The following is an 18,090-nucleotide window of genomic DNA, read 5'->3' on the forward strand; positions in this document are numbered from 1 at the left end:
AAGGACATTTATTGATTTCTGATATATTGATTTATAAAATACAATCCAGCCTGGGCAGCCTGTGAAAAGTCAGAAAGCTCTACCTCAAATCCCATTAAGAGGACACTGCACACCCAGGTGGATTCATGGAGAGCCCTCTTCCCCGCCTCCCTTCTCTGTCTGCTAAATATGCATACGGGTTTTCATTATCAGCAAAAACCACTCCTGTCTAATCTGAGCTAAAATACCAGTGAGTTCCATTCTTGTCTTATGAATAAAGGTAAATGAATCAGGTCCCTAATGGACTAACATACTGCGGCCAGTCGAGACCTTTCTACTCAGGAAACAGAGATACGGCGCACATTATCTTCCCTCTCAGCGACAGCACTTATCTCCAAGTCTGATGAATACGAAGGATGAATATTTAAAAAGAAAGAGGCATGCAGTTCACCCCATGGCACCAGCATGAGCTGAATCACCAAGTACCATTGTGCTTCGTCCGTTCTCTTCTTGTTCTTCTTGAGAAACGGAGGACATCATTGCTCAGAATGCAGTTTGGGGTAATAAATAAAGGACTGTGCAAACATCCCAGGCATTTTGCAGCTTCCCGTCATTACTACAGCAACATAATCAAATACAAATTTTAAAAATATAGAGCAGGCAGGCAAAATGTCACTATAGGACCTTTAAAACCAGACCCTGGTCCATTCCTATCTTTATGCTTCATAAACTTGACTCATGATTTTCATGTAAACATAATTGTAAATGCTGAACATCAATTTTAAATGATTCTGTGGCTGTGACCACATTATCTTGCTCACCCTGGAAGCCTGCCATAGCAAAGAGTTGGCAGAGGGAACAATCACACTGTTTTCTCAGCTCTGTTTGCAAAGTATCCAAAGCACATCACTTAAAAGGAGGATGGAAACTCTCTTCAGGATACCACGCTATTAGCTGTTAGTGCATTTAGAAGCCTAGCTCCATTTTGAATTTCAGAGATTCAAGGTCAATGCTAGGTCATAGCAATTGAAGAACCAGAATGACAAGAATCAATGAGACCAAATTTTCTTTCATTTTATATATATAGATATAGATATATAAACATAGATTCCTTCTGTCTTTGAGCTCTGGAATTAGAGCCAGGAAGGAACTGAAATGACAGTGCAGACAGGAAAACGTGAAGTGATTTGTCACATGAGCAAACATCTGAGAAGACAGTCCATGGAGCGGGAGGGATACCAGAAATTCAGGACAGGGTCTGGGTCAGTTCTAGTGGACTGTTCAGTGTTCCATTGACATTAACAAAGGTACCTATCAATGTGCTTCTCTCATGAGTTTTATTAAAAACACAACATTTTGGGATTCATTATATGTATATACATACATACATATATGTATATGTATCTGCCACATATATACACATATATATATGCTATAGATACACACACACACGTGTGTGTGTGCGTGTGTGTGTGTGTGTGTGTTTGAGGTATGATAAAAAATCTATAGTGAATGCTGCTGCCGAGTGCCATCCAACGGAAAGGCAGGGATCTTCAATACAGGAAACGGAACATGAAACCTTAGTAACAGTGTGTGACAAGTTTCAACTTGTTTGGTGCAGTCAGTCAGGTGTGAGCTACTGTTGAGAGAAAGTGTGTTTTAAAGAGTGCTGTAAACCATCCTCCATCATGACAACACTCCGTGTCACACGTCGCTCTGGAATGGCAATGCCTGTCAAATAAAAATATCACGGTGTGTCCTCATCCACCTTATTCACTGGGCCTGGCACTGTGTGACTTCTGGCTCTTCCCCAAAGTCAAAATGATTCAGGACATCGAGGCAGCCACGGCAGCGGCTCATTCTGCAGTGAATATGCTACAGTGGCTGTTCTCATTTACGCATGCATTTACTTATTTACTTGTTCATTTACTTATTTTCCTGACCAGTTGCTCATCCTCTGGTTTCAGAACCCCATGCCTGCCCTTAGGAAAACATCTGTTCCCCACTCTCAGAAAATGAGACTGAGGGCAACCACCACATTTTTGGATTCCTGGGCTCTTGACCCAGGCCTGGAATTCAGTAAATTCTTCATAAGTATATTTTACCTGACTGTTAGTCCAATGAGAGGATTGCACTCAGCAGAAATGGGAGCTTGTTCATGGAAGGTCCTGCGATCAGAGCCAGACCAACAAGGCCTCTGACTGACTTTTGCTGAAAATACTGGGAACAAACCATTATACTCCTTTTACAGCATGGAAGCCCAGAGTAGCTGACAGTCATGGATGCTATGCTTGGATAAAGCCCACAGGAAAAGAAACTAAGCTGGAAAAGCAATAGCGACCATAGTTGAGTTGGATCCATTGACTGCTACCTTAGACAGCTCAGTTTCTTGATTTGTACATTTCCTGTTTTGTTTCAGCCAAATTGAGTTGTTTAACGTCATTTGCAACTGAGAGAGTCCTGACTAACACACTTTCATTTCAAATCCCTCTTTGGAACCAAGACCAAGCCAACTGTGACTCATCTCCTGCTGCTAGTTCTTCTCTCTTTGGACTTGGTGTTAGAAGCTGGTCTCCCCAGGGCCCGCGTCCTGATTTCTCAGTGGGGTCTCAGGCTTGGACACACGTGACTGGCTCCTCTTGTTCAGTACATCATGAAGGTTTATTCTATTTTAGGCAGTGCCCTGAAATACAAAACTCTGCTCTCCTGGCTGCCCCATTCCCACAAAAGAGGAGCATGCGAGCACATCTGAAATGCTGCGGAAGCTCCTTGCTCATGGTCAGGTGGTATCATAACTATAGATTTGTAGAGAGATGAGTTCTTTCTTTCTTTCTTCCTCTCTCTCTCTCTCTCTCTCTCTCTCTCTTTCATCATCTGAAAGATGGCATTTAGCTTTCTAAATATATGAATGTGCTAATTTACTTCTAATCGTAGAGAATAGCAGTTTATCATGTAGTCTGTTTCCCCTTACAGCTTATTTGAAGAAACATCCCCTTTAGTAACCCTGACAAGAAAAATAAATTTAAAATACATTCAGCTTGGAAAGGAAAAAGAAAGCAAATAAAGCTGTTCCTCTCTGCGGATGGAATGATTGTCTATGTAGAAAAATCCCAAGAATAGAAAATACAAGATAACTCCTAGGACAACTACGTGAGTTTCACAAGGCTTCAGAATACAGGAGCAACACACAAAAATCAATCACACGTCTGCCTATTAACAGTGAACATGAGGTCATGCTCTGTTCACACATGTCCCTCTGGGTGTCCCATCTCTTCTTATGAGGACACCAGTCAGGTTGCATTAGCACCTGTCGCCCCCAAGGCCTCATTGTAACTTAATCACCTCTGTAAAGGCTCCTTCTCCAAATACAGTCACAGTCTTAGATACTAGGAGTTAGGGCTTCAACATAAGAATTTGGGAGGAATGTGATTCAGCTCACAATATCAGCCATTACTGCAATGCAAATTAAAGCCACAGCGAATTTCCTAAGAGAGTAGATCTCAAATGTTCTCAACACACACACACACACACACACACACACACACACACACACACACAAATGGTAAATATGTGGTGTGATAGATATGGTAATTAGCTTGACTGTAGTAATTATTTCACAATGTGTGTATCTATCACGCAGTAAACATGTATTTCACAATTAGTATAAACATCACATAGTAAACCTTAAATGTATACAATATTTATTTGTCAATCATACCTCAATAAACCTGGGGAAAACTATGATTTATCATTACACATCTATGAAAGTGGCTAAAAAACAGCAACACCCCCAAATACTGCATGGAGAGGATGCTGATACATTGCTGATGGGAATGGAACATGGTACGTCCTCTCCTCAAAACGGTTTGGCAGTTTGTCTTGTCATGTAACTAATACGCCACTGCTGTTTAACTCAATAATTGCACACTTGGTCACGTGTGCCAGAGAACTGAAAAGGTTCGGCCACACAAACCCTGGACACGAATGTTTATAACAGTGTTATTCAGAGTAGCCACCAGAGACCACCTTGATGTCTTTGCCCAGGGGGATGGTGAAACAGATCACCTGCGGCCACACCGTGGAATCCTGAGGCAACTAAAAGAGCAGACACTGGAGGGACGCATGTGACAACTTGGGTGCACCCGCTGGGAACTGTGCTAAGTGGATCCCAAAAGGATGGTAAGTATGTTTCAACTCACATGACATTTAAAATGACAAAACTAGAAATGGAGAACAGATTGTCGAATGCCAGGGTTAAGGAGGGGGTGGGCGCAGGAAGGAAGTGGGTGTGGTCACACCAGGGCAGCTGGAAGCTGTCTTGTGAGGATAGAAATGCTTTCTGTCAGGACTATGTCAATGGCAATCTGCTGGCTGTGACCCGGTATGACAGTTTTCCAAGATGTCACCATTAGAGAAAGTCAGGTAAGGAAGAGGGAATCTAAAGGATATCTTTCATCAGGGAAGAAACTGACCCCAAGTAGAAGAGAGTATTTTTTTCTATGTTTTGAAATATTTTGGAATCTTTCAAAAGAAACATCAGTATTTATCAATTATGAATTTGAAAATAAAAACTAACATTTTGCTATGGGAGGAATTCTAGAGATCATTCAAATCCTTAATTTCACCAGTCAGAAAAGTAATGACCATTTGGAGTAAACTCTTTTCCCAGGCTCTCACGCTGAGTGGGCAGTGAGGCGAGACAATGTCACCAGTGTGACAATGTCACCCAGCACCCTGACCAGCACTACTTCTATGAGTCCACACTGTTGCATCTGGTTGAACTTGAAAATTAACTATTAAGTTTATTTTGGAAATATGCTTCTTTTCAATTAGCTAATTAAGCTAATCTGAATCAAGCCTGGTATATATTTTAATGGAGACTAGGTAAATCAAAACATAGAAATTCCATAGTCTACCTGGTTGGTGGCACAATGCGGAGGTGCTGGGGACAGGCAGGCCGAGGGCAGATGCCACAGGGGAGGGACTGAAATGGCCAGGGGCATGTGGAGCCCTTGACATAAGGTGCCCAGGACTCCAGAAGGTGTGTGGCTCGGTGTAGGGGCAGGCCACTCTGAGCTCCAGGGTGCTTGGCCCTGCGTTACACTGACGCATCTGAGTTCTCCAGCACAGACCCCAGGAGGAAGAGGGAGAGGAGGAGGAGGACGCCCCGGCTATTGTTTGAAGGAAGCGGTAGGTAGACAAAATGAGGAGAGAAGATAAACTTGGCCTGTCTGCGATGGTGGGGAAATGTTGACCTCTACCGGCTTTGACTTAATGTCAACTTTTAATGTTCTGTCATTTTATAATCCTTCCTAATAAAGGATTACATACATACAGCTCTATCTCTGACTGCGCTAAGGAGAGCTATGATCCTCACGGCTCTGCAAAGGAAGTAATGCCCACATTCCGTTGAGGAGAAGGTTCTAGGGTATATGTACCTAAGCCCCAAACTTGAGAAAAACCAGCCTCAGATCATGTCACACTGAGGTGTTACAGGTTCACAGTTATGGCCCATGTCACTCGGGCTTGTGAGCACTCAGCTCTGCTCACTATTCCTACCCTTATCAGGACCTTGACACCCAATGAGTGGAGACCAGTCTGGTACTCAGCAGAACACACACACACAATTAACAAGTATTTATTTCTAATGCCTTTTGTTCATCAAATGTGCTGAGCCAAATACTCAATACACCCAATAATTGAAGATATGAAACCAAAAGATTGAAGCAGCTGCTTAATATTCATCTGTTTATCCACTCATGAGAACTGGCTTGTGAGTCCATATTAAGTGCATGGTAGACTAAAATTAATTTTAGACGCAAGGAAATAAAGACATTAAAAAGTTGCATAGAAGAAAGCATAGGTGCTAAACTTATGGACCTTGGATTCAAAGAGGATTTTATGAATTTGACCTCAAAGGCAAGGGAAGTAAAATAAAAAAAGTAAATGAATGGGACTATATCAAACTAAAAACCTTCTTCACAGCAAAAGAAACCATCACAAAGACAAAGAGGCAACCAACTGAATAGGAGAAGATATTGCAAACAGTAGCTTCAATAAGGGGCTAATACCCAGTATATATAAAGAACTCATACAACTCAACAACAAAAAAACAAACAATCCAATTTAAAAATGGGCAGAAGACCTAAACAGACACTTCTTACAAGCAGACAAACAAAAGGCCCACAGATATATGAAAAAATGCTCGACTTCACTATCTATTACGGAAATGCAAATCAAAACCACAATGAGATACCATGTCACACCTGTTAGAATGGCGTCCACAAGACAAGTAATAACAAATGTTGCAAGAGGCTGTGGTAGAAAAGGAACCCTCCTTACATTGCTGGTGGGAGTGTAAATTAGTACAACCACTACGGAAAACAGTATGGAGGTTTCTCAAAAATTTAAGAATAGAGTTACCACATGACCCAGCAACCCTTCTTCTCTGTATCTACCCCCAAAAATCTGAAAATATTTATCTGTAAAGATATATGTACCTCTTTACTCAGTGAAGCATTATGTAGAATGGCCAAGACATGGAAACAACCAAAGTGTCCTTCAATAGATGAATGGATAAAGAACCTGTGGTATATATACACAATGGAATACTATTCAGCCATAAGAAAAGATGAAATACTGCCATTTGCGACAACATGGATGGATCCTGAGATTCATGCTAAGTGAAATAAATCAGACAGAAAAACTCAAGAACAATATGACTTCACTCATATGTGGGAAAGAAAACTGAAAGCAACAAATGACCAAGACAAACAAACAAAGCAACAAAAACTCATAGACACAGACAACAGTTTAGTGGTTACCAGGGGGTAAGAGGGAAGAGGGGGTTGTAGAAGAAGGTAAAGGGGGTCAAATATATGGTGATGAAAGAACTGAATCAGGGTGGGGAACACACAGTGCAATACACAGATGTTGTATTACAGAAGTGTACCCTTGAAACCTGTATAATTTTACTAACCAATGTGACCCCAATAAATTGAATAAAGATTATTTTAAAAGGTTGAAAACCTCTTTTGTTACAGAAAGTGAAGGGTGAAGCCAAAATTTGAATATTCACTGCCTGTCTCCAAGGCTACCTCCCACTCTGCCCCAACGCTTTCATGACACACACTGAATGTGTGTGTCATTGCAGCCACTCTCGTATCCCTCCAATCTCAGCTGGTACCTGAGTAACAAACAAAATTCCTTGGCTCTGATCTTCACTGAGCAGGATATAAGGAAATAGTTTACAAAGATGACAAATCATTTAAAAAAATCACCTTCACTCTGCACTTCCACTGGCTGTGTGTACATTACTAAATGGAATTTTGTGTACGTAATTGTCTGTTTACCGAGGGTCTTCACTAGCATAAATATTCTTTTAAAATATAGCTTTTGTTTTTCATCATCTTTGAATTAAGAATGTCTTCCATTTTTTTCCCTTATTTTTCTTCTAGTACGAAAAAAAACCCAAAAAACTCAACTATTAATTTAAACCTCTTATAAGACAAAAATGATAAATCTCCAAGTGGCTCATTAAACATACACCAAATGCTGCTTTTAGCTGTTTCTTCCCATTTTGGAATACACTGTATTCCAACGTGCAACACATGTTTAACTGATCAGTTTTATTAACCAGGAGGAGGGAAGTGATGATTTTGGTTGCACTGACTGTGGTTCATTCAATGGCCCTAGTTTAATGACAGGTAAATGGGGTGTAGCACTTTTTTGAGGGGTGTAAGCAGGTTAAGAACTACAGAGGAAATGGAAAAATTTAGTCATATTTTTGTTAGCCTGAGATTTTGACTTGAAATTACCGGGTCCTCTGAGAGCTGATTTGTACATGTACTCAGACCTGTAAGTGATTTTATAGATGAAAACAAGACGGTCCTGTGAGGATGAGGGGACAAAAATCCTTTGATAAACATGATGCTTGGGTAAAGTTTTCAAGCTTTGGATAATCACTGTGAAAATGCTCTGTCTCATCTCTCCCTCTGTATGGTGGCTCCAACACAACTCTCTCCTCACACTGAGGTTCACCCTACCCCTCATGCTTTTCCAGAACTTTTCTGCCACCGTGGCATTGCAAGGCTGTCTCCTCTGCTGGAAACCCTCTCCCTCATCGTCTATCTGGTGTGTCCTACTCATCTTCCCAAACACGCTCTTCAGTTCTTGTGTCCCCCTTCTCGCAGAGTCCCCATCACTCTGTGCAACTTGTCACCTGAGGATGCTGTCTTGTAATGGTTTTGTGTGTTTCCCTGCTGATCTCTTTACAAGTATGTGACTTCTTCAAGGATAGAGGCTATTTCTTTTCTTATTCCCAGTGTCTGCAAGTGTCTAGTGGAGAATCCGTTACTCTAAGTGGAATTGAATTTGTTAGATGGTGGAGTAAGAACCTGACCTTAGTTTGTCCTGACAGAACAGACGCCTCACCCCACCTCCTTATTCATTTCAGTTGGCCTTAAGCAGACCTTTTCCTGCCATCTGAAGCTTCAATGTCTCTAGTATGAGAAAATGGAAGCCGCAAGCTACGTGCACTTGCCAGAACGCGGAGGACTCAAGGAAAGCCACAGAAGGACAGTACTTATCTGGTTAAGCCACAGGAAAACCATGAATATCAATTGGCAGCCGGGTCCTTCAGTGGATTTCTTATCTCATACAGGATGACCAGCTGGTGAGCTAATTAGCACTTGAGCCCAGCTTATCTTCTAAATCTATCGGTTCTCATGAACACCATCCGTTCACAGCTTAAAAAATGATCTGGCAGGGAAGAAAATGCTCCACAAAATTTTTCTTGTTGATTTTAGTAAGAGTCACATATAATCTGTGAGGGAGGAAATAGGCAGATAACAGAAGCAGCTTTGGTCCTGTGATTAATGTGGTTTTTGTTGATGGTGTTTTTGTTGTTGACACACAGATCAGGAGGGATTTTCGTGCCCAGAATGATGGATGCAAAGGCCAAACGTTTTCTACATTTCTATTAAATTCTCTTCTATGTTCTTTTCATAAATACACTAGAGGTTGTGTTTGAAAGAGACCTTTGGATGCAACCATTTTATATATCTTAACTATTCCCAGAGGTTGCTTTTAAATGCTTTGTTCTTACGTCAGAAGCCTTTAGAAAATATATTAGAATGTCAAGGAGTTAGAAAGAACCACTGAGTTTATCTGACCTAAGGTTCCTCCCTGCATATTTTCCTAAAAATGATGGTGAAAGTTAAAGAAAATTGGTTACAATATAAAATGCTTTCCTTTGAAAATGGGGTAGAAAACAGCAAAGATGTAAAAATGCATGTGCATATTTTCTCTAATGCAAAAAATGGCCAATGCATAACTCACATCATAGCCTGATTGCATGCTTAGAGGAACTTAGATGCTTCCTGAAAGCTGTTTAAAAAAAAATGCAAAAGACGCCACTGAAAATAGCAAGTGATTTTTCTCCATTGATTTAATTTCTAATCTGTTACTTAAAGCAAATTCCAAGGACACTTCTATTAGGCACATTTTTGATGATCAACTTAAAGTTAGAAATGAAGGAATGGAAACTAAATTATATTGAACATCTATAAATTAGACTCCATGGCAAACGCTTTTATGTACACTGTCTCATCGTACATAAAGAATTCATGTACATACAAAGGAACGTGGGTTTTTTCTGTAATATTTCTATGTAGTCTATATATTTTATAATCTACATTAAGTAGTCAAACTGAGGTTTTGCAGTCTCAATTTGCTTAATACAGAAATTAATGGCAGCATTTAAATATTTTAAGTATTTTATTTAAATCAATACAATTCACATTATAGCCACTATTTCATGAGGAAATGAGGTAGAAAAGATTTTCCTCCTTTGTAAGTTACCTGGTTTAGACTACAGATCTTCTCATAAAAATCTGTGTCAATTAATCATGTATTCATTTCATGAATAATCTGTATTGATTGTACACGAGAAAATGTTGTGTTTGAAATACCCAGTGTTGTACCTTTGGCCCAGAAACAGGAATAACACAAATACCCACACATGGAATAGGAGAGGAACGAAAACCATTCTCAGGCGCCGCAAAGCCGTGGAGTTCACGGCCACATGGTAAACGGAGGTGTGTGGCTATAGTGTCCTTTCATGTGACAAATATTTCCCATAAACGTCCACGTGCCAATTGCTTTGTTAAGTGCACTGGGTGAAAATTCAGTCAAGGTAAACATGACTACCAAGCTTTGGAGAACGTGCGGTATGGTAGAAACAGAGTAAAGAACTGGGGGGAAATATACGTGAAAGAATTGTTCTAATGGAAGTGACGCACCTGGAAGATGGCACACCTAGGATGCAGTACATGAACTGAGTCTGAAGCAGGCGCTCGTGGGGTCCCCATCACCACTGACAGCCTGCTTCATCCCAGGAAGACCTCACTAGGCCCAGGCACAGAGCATCAGGACACCATCCTACAAAGAGGGATTGTGCCTTGACTCTCCGGGTGCACGTGGCGTCTCCAGGCTGCCTGCTGTCTCAGCCTCCGCCTTCCTGCCCACTTGGCACCTCCTGTACACCTGAGCTCTCGCCCAACCTGCACCTCTACAGGACCATCCGCTCAAATGCTGCTTCTCACGAAGGTCAGATTTGAACTACAACTGGGTTCTGAGTCACCTGTGCAGTATTTCCTGGACAGGAGGGTTCTCAGAACAGCAGACATTATGTCACCTCAGCTTCACCAATTGGACAGTTTAGGCTGACATCACTGCTGTTCTCCGAGTCAATAGGGAACACTTCTGGCATCCTTGGCCTCAAAAAGAAATAAAAAATAAAAATAAAAAAGATAATTTTGCTTACTGGCATAACATGCACTGGTGTATTCAGAGAGGTCGTCTCCCCTGACCTCGGACGTCCTGGGGGAGACTTGCTGCGGTCAGGTGGTGAAGGTGGTGCGGAGGCGGGTCTAACTGTAAGGCCGGGAAGGTGCTGATGGGGACTCTAGTGTCTTCACAGACGTAAAGACATGTCCTGATGGCACTCGGACTGGAAGCCAGCGGCTCATCCCCAAATGGTGAGCTATCTCGTGAGAAATAAACAGCCTTTGCATTAAGCAGGAAGTGCAAAAATTAAAAGGACAAAGCTGGGACTAAATGGGGTCCTTGGACAGACTGCGGGGTCCTCGGCGTGTCTGCCACTGCGCGTGTCATTTAGGTGCGTCCTCAGACTGAAAGCAGGCAAGTCAGCAGAAAGGGATCGTGAAGCTATTATGTTCCTTGCTGTCCTGCTAGGAAACAAGCACTATTAACCTATTTTTAAACATTTTAAAAACTGAGGCTACAGAAAAAATACATATACATAGGTACAAGTTTACATGGCTGGTAACTTCAGTGGGCGGCATTTAACTGAACGTCAGCTGGAGCCACTGAGGGTAACACAAGTGACACCCAGCAGCCCTGAGGTGTCTGGCACAGAAACGATGGTGGAATCTGTGTCGGAGCTCCACTCTTCTCTCTACTCAGGGCACCGCCGCTAACAATCAGGCCCTGAAAGGAACACTGCAACATCCCCTCATCTTAGAAAATATATGCCAGCAGCCTTAGTTTTGAAATGTGCCATATTCTTTCGAATTACAGATGGTGTCCACGTCTGTTCACCTCCCCGGGAAGAACCCTGTCCCAGGGGAGAGATTTCTGCTGTTGTCAGTCCTGCGTCCTCCTGGGTCCCCTCCGGCTTCAATGTTCGGAGTGCTGGTCACCTTGGAGACCCTGAGGTTCCCCACTCTCCTGCACCTGTGGTCAGAGCTGGCACCCACTCTGTTCCTTAGCAGCACTTGGAAGCAAGTGTTGCCTTCCTTTACCTTGCCGAGAACCTGCACGCAGCACTCCTTCCTCGTTTCTTTGATTTTCTTTCATTGTCACCTCCTCAGTAATGGCTATCATTATGCACTAAACATATCAGCTAAATACATCATCCTGTCAGACAGATGTGGCCTGTGTTGCTGGAAAGAACCAACTGCGTGCTAGATAGAGACATGGCCCGAATCACTTCCTTGGACATCCTCCTCCATCACCCAATAGCCGAGATTCTCAAGGAGCCGACCACCATCTCTCCCAGCTACAGCCACTCAGTTCCAGCAGCGGCTGCACTTGGATGTTAAGTAACATCTCTCACTCGCAGTTGCAAAATATAACTTCTAACCACCTGTTAAAATATCTCCTTTCCCAACCAGTTAGAGACTCCACCGCCTCCCCCATCGCTCAAATGAGAACCCTCCCCCTTCCTGATCCTTTCCTAACTGCCCTCACTTAGCCCATCTTTCAATAGCCTCCCCCCAAAATAATTCCCTAGCATTGTCCTACCACTCAACCTCATCTCCACATCAGCTCAGGACTTCATCACCTTTCAGCTAATCTCATGACCAGCCGGCCAACTAAACTCCCGTTCTCTTTTTCTCTGCATAGGAGTTGCTATTAAAAACACGAAACTGAGCGTACACATCTCTCCTGCTTTAAAACATCTTGATTTCTCATTGCTCTTAAAGTGTAAACTCTTCAGCAAACCAGGCAGGCTTAGCATTCCGGCCCCAACCGGTACATGCAGGCCCAGACACGCTCCTAACGACCCCATTCTGCAGCCGGAAATAGCTTTTTTTTTTTCTAGAAAACAATAGCACTTCTCCATCTCCAGAAAGAAAGAGACTTAGCAGACTTCTAGACTCAGACTCAGAGACACTCAATAAATGTTTCTTAGTGTGAATGGTGTATTGGCTGTTCTCCATCACACCTGCTGGCCTTGCCCTCTTAAAATCACACTCACTGTCTGGTGGCATCAGACAACTGAGATGGTAGAACAAGGCTCTCTGTGCATCTTGGAAAAGTTATCAGTCATGGATTCCGGTGGTGAGGGATGCGCACTTGCTCAGGAATGCAGTGGACTTATAGTGGTGGGACAATCAAGGCAGGAGACACTCAGAAGGCAGGTGCAATAGCCCAAAGCAGTCTGTGGGCCGCGGAGAAGCAGCCCACCTGTCCCCAAGCAATAGGGACCACTGACGCCAGGACCAGGTCCAGCAGTACTGATGGCAGCTTGGGCCAGGGACTCAGTCATATTTGATCAGGGGTTTGACGGAAACACTCCACGCTCTGGAGTCTGGGAAAGCTGAATATAAGTCCTCAATCACCGCTGAACTTACTGCAAGTCCCCAGGAAAGTCTTAATCCATCATTCTCATCGTGATTCCTAACATAAAAATGGGATTACTACTCTCATCCCCCGAAGATGTCATGAGGGCCAGCAGACAATGCTTAGCCCAGAGCAATCACTCAACAGACACTCACAGTTATTTTCCAGGAATGTTAACGTGAACATCATATTTTAAGAGCCAAGTTTAAGCTATTGAAATCAATAACCATTGTAATGATTTGGGTATTTTCGGAGACCCACATTTTAAGACATAAATTAGATTCAGTGGAATATATCTAAGAGTATTCATATCCAACCTTGTGTTAATAAGTTATCTTAGGTGCCAGAAAGTTAATTGCAATATGTTTCCACATATTGAATATTAATTCAGAGGTTTTTTTTTAACATTTAGTTTACTTTTCTTTAAAAATAAAAGAGTGCAAAAAACTATGGGATTTAGAATTACAAAAATCTACTAAAAGTTTTAAATATTTATTCTACCCCTTAAAAATATGTTTGCTCAAATAATTTAATTTATTTAAAATGTAGGTTAAGAATACTTTCAATGTTGAATACCAATGAACACCAAAAGTGTGCCTGTGGACCATCAATGGCTTTTGTTCATTTTTATTCCCATTCTGAATTACATTTCTCCTCAAATAGCTACATACAGCTTTTCCTGGAGAAAGAACTGGCAAGTGTTTTGTAGAAAAATAATAATGCAGTCTGGGGCAATGCTATTTCTTAGTAGATATCCAAAATTCCAAGAGAAAAGTAATTTTAAAACTTCGGTTACTCAAGATTTCAATATCTACCACTTAATTTTAATTATAATTATTATTATTCCTTTAGAACCTATCTTTCCATTCTTTAGTTACCAGAGTTTATTGTTATTTCATATAAAGGTACAAAACTAAATTGATTTCTCTGTAGTTTTTCCATTGTGAGAATATTTACAAAAATAATATGGGAGTTAACGTTTCCCAGTTGGTACTTTGTTTTCTCACTCATTTTAGCACATTGAACAGTGAACATTCTATGTGGTTATATGAATGTTTTAATTCACTTGTTTGAACATTCTGACATAAACCAAATCACCTTACTTCAAAACAAAACAACAGCAATAAAAGAGAAACAAAATAACAAAATAAAGCTCCTCATAAGGTGCATAAATGGACCAATTACTTGAGCTTAGTGCCTTAGTTTACTCCTCTATAAAATGGCCATAATAGTTAAGTTTTAGGTTCTTCTAGGATGAAATGAGCTCATTTAAAAGTGCTTAAAACAGCGCAAAGCATTAAGCAAGCATTTAAAAAAAAAGTTAGCTAAAACAAAGTTGAGTGACAGCAACTGAGGTATATTTCATTTTATTTTTTTTAATTAAATGTATTGGGGTCACACTGCTTAATAACATTACATAAGTCACAAGTGTACAATTCTATAATCCATCATCTGTGTATTGCATTTTGTGCTCACCACCCAAAGTCTAGTCTCCTTCCATCACCATATATTTGACCCCAAAATTGCACCTTACACATTTCCTTCATTCAGGGTTTATTTTGTCCTCTTTGTAGAAATTTTCCAGTAGATGTGCTTTTTAATTCTGAGAGCAAAGCTAGGAAGATGACGGTGAGGGTGGAGGGAGGAGCTGAGACCCAAATGAGCGAGGAGAACAGGTGCTACGGCGAGACACGGACGTGTTTCTATTTGAGGTTTACAAGCGCATGATGTGAATATGTGTTATCCCAGAAATTGATATTTTTATCTGACAAACACACCGACCATGGGAGGCTCAGAAGGGCAGACATAGTAGGATACAGATCGGGACCTGAAGTCCTGGTTTACGACACTAAGTCAGATTTTCTGTTTTTCCTTTACCATGGCTGCCTCTGTATACGATTGCGTGTTTATCTACACATAAAATACTATTTTCTAACTATATAGGCCTATTTCAGTGTATAAAAGTTTCATGTATATTCAACGGGTCAACTTGCACAATTTAATTCAGGGCAAATAAAATGCAAAGGAATCAGCAACAACATATTAACTAATATGATATCGCAGGGGAAAACTTAAAAATGTCTTGAAAGTCAACAGAGTGGATGAGCTGTCCACTATTATTTTCTAGTATCTGCATGCATGTTAGATCATGGAATTACATATGCTCTAAAATACACACTTTAGCCAATGGTGTTCTTATTTGCATGCACTTTGTTATATTAGCAAAAGGTAAAATCCTGTTAACCTGTGCGGTCGTGTCTATCCGATTAGCTCCCAAATCTCTTCTATTAAATCTTCTGAAGTCAGACTGAGAAAGACAAATACCATATGATCTCACTTATGTGTGGAATCTAAAGAACAGAATAAATGAGCAAACAAAACAGAAATAGATTCACAGATATAGAAAAAAAGCTGTTGGTTGCTAATGGGAGGGGAGAGGGGATGGGGAGAAGGTGAAAGTATTAGAAAGTGCAAATTAATAGTCACAATATAGTCACAGGGATATGAAATACAGAATGGGGAATATAATCAACAATGTTGTAAAGATCATGTAAGGTGTGAGATGGGCACTGGACTTATCAGGGGGATCACTTCATAGACTGTAGATGCCTGACCACTGCGCCGTACACCTGAAGCTGAAGTAGAATAATATTGAATGTCTACTATAAGTAAAAAAAAAAAAAGACATATATATATATTCACGGGAGGTGGAGAGCAGCATAAGGAACATAATCAATAGCATCGTAACATTATATACGATGTCACAGGGGCAGTAACTTGGGGGAGGGGAGTTAGCACTTTGTGAGGGGTGTAAATGTCTAACTATTACGTTGCTTTGTACGCCTGAAACTAATTTTAAAAATGATGAAATGATGATGATAATAATAATAATAACAAATGAGGGTTAAAAAAAAACTTCTGAAGACACATTCGTGATCCACGTGAGCCTGTATCTCACATCTGTTATTTCAAACCACAGACCTGTCTTTGAAGAGCTGTATCAAAGGTGCTTCTCAACGGGGAACATGAGGAAGCAATCTCTACCTCTGGGAGGTGGAGAAGCGTGCCATGTCCTCCAGGCAAGACATGGCAGCAGAATCAAGATGTCAGGGAAACGGGCAAGAGTCTCTCCACTGATCCAAGAGTAATCTGAGGTTAACCTCCTCACAGTCTGACGCTGCTGCCTGAATTCACTGTCCCTGGAGGAACCATGGTCAGCGACGAGAGGACCATGGTTTCAGAGATGGCGTGACGCCCTCGCATGGCAGATCTATGTTCCCCTAATTTAAACCTCAGCCAAAGGCTACTTAAATAGAGACGGGCATTCGAGGAATACCCATCTCGAATAGAAAGTAAAATAAATCTGATTTTAAAAGAGATACAGATACTGGTTGAAAAATTAATCCTTGGTTTCTTTTCCAAAGTGACAGATTCACATGATTCAAAAACACGCTGTGCTTCTACAAAACTTGGCCTCAGGTAAAAGGATTCTAGCCCTGCATTTTCCCGTCTGTTTCTGTCATGCATTGGATATGGGAAGCCCTGGGACTGAGCCAGCTCTGGAGCTCGTCTACTGAAACCCAGTGTCTCAATGGCACTGTGAAGATGGCACGTGCCACAGACAGAGAGGCACAGTGGTTATTTCACACACACACACACACACACACACACACACACACACTCTGGGATTTCATAGGAGACTGTTAAGGGTGACTACCTATGTGAAGTCCCAGACAGGGACCCAGACAGCAAGCGTGTATCCTCTGGGAATCCCAGGGGCCCGATCCTGCCCCGGGGACAGAGTCACACAGGGCAGATGTGGGATCTGTTCTAAGGAATAGGGCCAGGGCTGGGATGGAAAATTTAAAAGAAAAAGAAATGGCACTAAATGCAAATAGCAGATGAAGAAACATCTATTCAAGAACATACACCAAAATTTGTAACAAAGGTGGGTCTGTGGTAATGACCCATGATGGCCCCTCCCTCCTCGTCCCAGTTCCTGGAGGCAGTTGGGGACTCCATGTCACATGCTGAGCCCAGAACCCAGGCTCCCTCTGCACAGAGCCCCTCTCCCAGGCTCCCTGCAGGAGGCCTTTCTTCCTTCAAGAAGCGGGAAGTCAGCATGTCTCCACTGCCTCCAGCTGCCCTTGTGGAGACGAGTCCTAGACGAGAGATACTCCCACTCATGGCACAGCCACTCCACCTGGGGTGTAACAGGCTGAGGGCACTGCCCTGCCTTCTGAAGTGGTGGTTCCATGCCAGAAGAGGCAAACTGAGTGGACTTCAGGTGGCTTCTTCCCATGCCAGGGAGCACTCAATTACTAGAATGTGGTGTCACTCAGAAGAAGCTAGCCACTGTCCCCACCCCAGCTCCAGAGCCCTGGCTCGTGAGATACCGAGGGGGAGAAGCAGGCAGTTAGGCAGAAAGCTGCTGGTCTCAGCCCAAAGGAACTGACTTCGCTGGTGAGAAATGTGGAGAAAGCCGAGCCCAGGCACCAGTAAGGACAGAGGAGGTGCAAGGCACTCAGGAGGACATCACAGGTCCAGCCCACACTGTCAGCCAGTTAGTCTGCAGGAAGCACTAGGGAGTAAGGCAGCGGGGTGAGCCCTCCTGGGGCCAGGACTGACCTCGGAAAGGGACGCATCCACAGAGCTGCCCTCTCTGAGGAATACCTACAAATGGCCAACGGGCACATGAGATGCGGCTTGGCCTCATTGCTCTGGACAGAAATGTCAATCAAAGCCTCACTTCACTCCCATCAGGACAGTGAGACTCAATAATTCAGATAACAACTGTTGGCTGAAATGTAGGGAAATTGGAACACTTTCACATTGCTGGTGGAAATGGAAAATAGTGCAGTCCCTTTGGAAAACAGTCTGTAAGTTCCTATAATGACTAAACACAGAGTTCCCATACGAGAAAGTCCACTTCTAGGTAGAAGCCCAAAAGAAACGAAAACT

The sequence above is a fragment of the Rhinolophus sinicus genome, linkage group LG05, assembly GCF_036562045.2.
Source record: "Rhinolophus sinicus isolate RSC01 linkage group LG05, ASM3656204v1, whole genome shotgun sequence".
Classification (NCBI taxonomy): domain Eukaryota; kingdom Metazoa; phylum Chordata; class Mammalia; order Chiroptera; family Rhinolophidae; genus Rhinolophus; species Rhinolophus sinicus.